The 5,000-nt window shown below is 39.5% G+C and overlaps 1 protein-coding gene across 1 annotated transcript in view; it reads left to right on the plus strand.

Annotated features, from left to right (window-relative positions):
* Nucleotides 1-5,000, plus strand: part of LOC135095165 (uncharacterized) — a 30,388-nt gene that overhangs the window by 21,160 nt on the left and 4,228 nt on the right. Inside the window, exon 5 of the mRNA XM_063995954.1 lies at nucleotides 1,377-1,530. The gene's annotated coding sequence lies outside the window, so the exon portion shown is untranslated. The remainder of the gene's footprint in view (nucleotides 1-1,376; nucleotides 1,531-5,000) is intronic.

The following is a 5,000-nucleotide window of genomic DNA, read 5'->3' on the forward strand; positions in this document are numbered from 1 at the left end:
GAGAGAGAGGGAAAAATTATCATTCTCTTTCTCTCTCTCTCTCTCTCTCTCTCTCTCTCTCTCTCTCTCTCTCTCTCTCTCTCTCTCTCTCTCTCTCATCACCACAATCACCGCCATAACAATGATAACAACAACAATAATGATAATAATAATAATAATAATAATAATGATAATAATAATAATAATAATAATAATAATAATAATAATGAAGATGGAGAGAAAGAGAGAGAGAGAGAGAGAGAGAGAGAGAGAGAGAGAGAGAGAGAGAGAGAGAGAGAGAGAAATAATTTTCTCTCTCTCTCTCTCTCTCTCTCTCTCTCTCTCTCTCTCTCTCTCTCTCTCTCTCTCTATTACTTACTCATGTTTCTATAAAAGAGAGAGAGAGAGAGAGAGAGAGAGAGAGAGATGATAATTCTCTCTCTCTCTCTCTCTCTCTCTCTCTCTCTCTCTCTCTCTCTCTCTCTCTCTCTCTCTCTCTCTCTCTCTCTCTCTCATCACCACAATCACCATCATAACAATGATAACAACAACAATAATGATAATAATAATAATAATAATAATAATAATAATAATAATAATAATAATGAAGATGAGAGAAAGAGAATGAGAGAGAGAGAGAGAGAGAGAGAGAGAGAGAGAGAGAGAGAGAGAGAGAGAGAGAGAGAGAGAAAATTTTCTCTCTCTCTCTCTCTCTCTCTCTCTCTCTCTCTCTCTCTCTCTCTCTCTCTCTCTCTCTCTCTCTCTCTCTTACTTACTCATGTTTCCATACAAGAGAGAGAGAGAGAGAGAGAGAGAGAGAGAGAGAGAGAGAGAGGGAGGGAGAGAGAGAGAGAGAATAGTGTGTAATATTACAGCGTGTTATAAGAAGACAAGTGTCATTAAAAAGCAGGTAATTTAGCGACAAGCATTGCACGACAACATTACTCCGGCTATTAAAAGTACTCCTGTAAAATGGTACGTGGCATCATCCCAGCGAGGCCAATTCTCCTGTAAAATGCTACGTGGCATCATCACTCACCTGTTTTCAAGGTCGCTGGGACTCGCTCCCCTCCTGCCTCGCTGGGATGATGCCACGTACCATTTTACAGGAGTACTTTTAGTCGCCGGAATAATGTTGTCGTGCAATGCTTGTCGCTAAATTACGTGCTTTTTAATGCCATTTGTCTTGTTATAACACACTGTAATACTCCACAGCAGGCAAAAAATAAAATAAAACCATTAGTAATTTGAGCAAGTGGCACCTCCGAGGCTGTGTCAATGCAACCGTCTTTCCTTCACCTCAGGATATGAATTTAGTGTGTGTGTGTGTGTGTGTGTGTGTGTGTGTGTGCACAGTCCCTGCAACACACACTGACAGGAATGGTACATCACTGCAGGGCTACACGTCCCCGTGGGTGCCGTGAGGACACAGGCGTGCACCACACGGCTGCCTGGCTGCCCAGAGGTGATCCTCGTGTTGTCTGGCGTGGACGAGAGGCTGCTGGAGGAGGCGGCCCAGATAGCACAGCTCCTGCAGCCCACACAGCGCCCGTGAGTGTGTGCCAACACTGCTCTCTCTCTCCTCTCCTCTCCCCTCTTCTCTCACCTTCCCTCTTCTCCCCTCTCCTCCCCTCCCCTCTTCTCCTTCCCTCCCCTCCCTTCTCCTCTCCATGCCTCTTCTCTTTTCCCCTTCTCTCCTCTTCTCTCCCCTACCTTCCCTCCTCTTCCCTCTCCTCCTTTTCCCTCCTCCCTCCCCTCTCCTCTACTCCCCTCCTCTCCTCTTCTCTTCCCTCTTGTCACCTCCCCTTTTCTCTTCTCTCCTCTCCCCTCTCCTCTCCTCCCCTCACCTCCCCATCCCTCCTCTCCTCTCTTCTCATTTCTCCTCCTCTCCCCTCCCCTCCCCCACACACCCCTCTCTTCTTTCCCCTCTTCTCCTCTTCTCTTCCTCCTTCTCCCTTCTTCTCTTCTCTTCTCCCCTCTTCTCCTTTCTTCTCCACTCCTTCCCCACCCCTCCTCTTTTTTTCCACCTACTCTCCTCTTCTCTTTCGTCTTCTCTTCTCCTCTCCTCTCCAACATTTCTCTCCTTTTCCCTTCCTCTCCTCTTTCCTTCCCTCCTCTCCTCTCCTCTCCTCTCCTCTCCTCTCCTCTCCTCTCCTCTCTCTCTCTCTCTCTCTCTCTCTCTCTCTCTCTCTCTCTCTCTCTCTCTCTCTCTCTCTCTCTCTCTCTCTCCTTGTTAATGTAATAATGATAATAATAATGATAATAATAATAATAATAATAATAATAATAATAATAAAAAGAAGAAGAAGAAGAAGAAATAGAACAACAACAACAACAAACTGATGGGAGTTAGAGGAGGAGGAGGAGGAGTAAAAGTAGTAGTAGTAGTAGTAGTAGTAGTAGTAGTAGTAGTAGTAGTAGTAGCAGCAGAAGTAGTAGAAGTAGTAGAAGTAGTAGTAGTAGTAGTAGTGGTAGTAGTAGTAGTAGTAGCAGTAGTAGTAGTAGTAGTAGTAGTAGTAGTAGTAATAGTAGTACTAATAGTAGAAGAACAAGAACAAAGAAACAAACAAACAAACAAACAAAAATAAACAAATAAAAAAGAAGGCAAGAAATAAATAAAAAAAATCAATGAAATGAACAAATAAATTTAGAAACACATCAATGAGGAGACAATGGAACAAACAAACAAACAAACAAACAAATGTAAACAGAAATAAATAAACAAAGCAACAAATAAAGCAGGAAAAAAAGGAATAAGGAAAGAGAGAAAAGCAAAATGAAAGAGAGGAACAAATAAACAAAGAGAAAAATTAATGAGCCAAGAATCAAGGAGGAAAGCATTCAAACAAACAAACAAACAAACAAACAAACAAGTGGGTACTTATAGAAAACACGAATGATCAAATAAAGAAACCGACTACCTTTCTTTTTTTTCCAACATTCTATTACACACACACACACACACACACACACACACACACACACACACACACACACACACACACACACACACACCGTATAAGTAATTCCTTTAAGTGTTTTAAGTAATCCATGACATGGTGGAATATTTTGTTAGGTCAGTTAGAGTGAGGTCAGGCTAGGTGGGGTACATTAGATTAGGTTGACTTGGGTTAGCTTAGGTAGATTAGGAGAGGATGAGTTAGGCTAGGTTAGGATAGGTTAGGTTAGAATAGGTTAGGTTAGGCTGAGTTAGGTTAGGATAGGTTAGGTTAGGCTGAGTTAGGTTAGGTTAGGTTAGGATAGGTTAGGATAGGTTAGGTAAGGTTAGGCTGAGTTAGGTCAGGTTAGGCTTATGATCAAAGGCAACGAAAGCACATACATATATATCTTCCTAATACTTATTTTTTCCTTTTATTTATTTATTTATTTATTTATGTATGTATTTATTTTATGATATTTAATTTTTTTGCTATGGTGAGTGAGGTGAGGTTCAGTGGGTATGTTACGTTAGGTTAGGTGTGTTAGGCTTGTTACCAATACTTTTATTTATTTATTTTTTTGTAAGTAATTGTTTGAGTGTTCCTTCTTTCCTTTCTTTTTTATTCTTTATTCTTTTTATTTATTTACTATTTTTTGTAAAGTGTGTTAGGATGTGTGAGGTTAGTTAGGTAAGATTAGGTGCGCTAAGTTAGGTTAGGAAACTTTATGAAACTATATCTTCCTCATACATTCTTCTTTGTTCCTTTAGGTTAGGTAAGATTGTGTGTCAGGTTATGTGACGCTAGGTTAGGTTAGGAAGGTTATGTGAGGTGTTAAATATTTAAGTAATCACCCAGGTGTTAAGGTTGTTGTTGTGTGTATGTTAGGTTAGGTTAACTGGGTCAGGTTAGACATGTTAGGTTACGTAGGGTAGGTCAGGTTAGGTTAGGTTAGGATTGTAGGGAGGCTTCTTTTTGTTTATAAGTAATCATCCCACTTGTAAGGTTAAGTTGGGTCAGGTCAGGTTGGGTTAGGTTAGGAAGGTTTCAGTGTACAAGTAATGCTTCCATTTGTATGTAACTCAAAAATAAATAAATAAATAAATGCTATTACGTATTGTTATTGTTGTTTTAAAAGCATGAGTAGTAGTAGTAGTGGTGGTAGTAGTAGTAGTAGTAGTAGTAGTAGTAGTAGTAGTAGTAGTAGTAGTAGTAGTAGCAGTAGTAGCAGTAGTAGTAGTAGTAGCTATAGATAAAAAAAAACAAAAAAAAAGAACAGGAAGAAGAAAAATAATAATAATAATAATAATAATAATAATAATAATAATAATAATAATGATGGTGATGATGATGATGATGACGATGATAATAATAAGAAAAAGAAAATATAACAATAATAATAATAATAAGAAGAAGAAGAAGAAGAAGAAGAAGAAGAAGAAGAAGAAGAAGAAGAAGAAGAAGAAGAAGAAGAAGAAGAAGAAGAAGAAGAAGAAGAGGAAGAGGAGGAGGAGGAGGAGGAGAAAAAAAAGGAAAAATAAGAAGAGGAAAAAGAGGAGGAGGAGGAGGAGGAGGAGGAGGGGAAGGAGAAGAAAAAAAAAGGAAAAATAAGAAGAGGAGAAAGAGGAGGAGGAGGAGGAGGAGGAGGAAAAGGAGAAAGAAGAGGAGGAGGAATCGCAGGAGGAAAAGGAAGTAAATGAGGAGGAGGAGGAGGAGGAGGAGGAGGAGGAGGAGAAAGAAAAAAAAACAGGAGGAGGAGGGAGAGAAGAATAAGAAGAAAAATAGGAGGAGGAGGAGGAGGAGAAGAAAAAGAAAGAATAGAAGGAGGAGGAGGAGAAGTAGAGGAAGAAGAAGAAGAAGAAGAAGAAGAAGAAGAAGAAGAAGAAGAAGAAGAAGAAGAAGAAGAAGGAAAGGAAGAAGAAAAAGAAGAAAAAAAATTAGTAGTATTTCAAGAGGGAAGAGAAGGAAAATATTTTTAGTAGTAGTAGTAGTAGTAGTAGTAGTAGTAGTAGTAGTAGTAGTAGTGCATTCCTGCCCCAGTAGTAGTAGTAATAGTAGTAATTTTCAATCGGTAATTGGAGC

Source organism: Scylla paramamosain, chromosome 48 (genome assembly GCF_035594125.1).
Source record: "Scylla paramamosain isolate STU-SP2022 chromosome 48, ASM3559412v1, whole genome shotgun sequence".
Taxonomy (NCBI): Eukaryota; Metazoa; Arthropoda; class Malacostraca; order Decapoda; family Portunidae; genus Scylla; species Scylla paramamosain.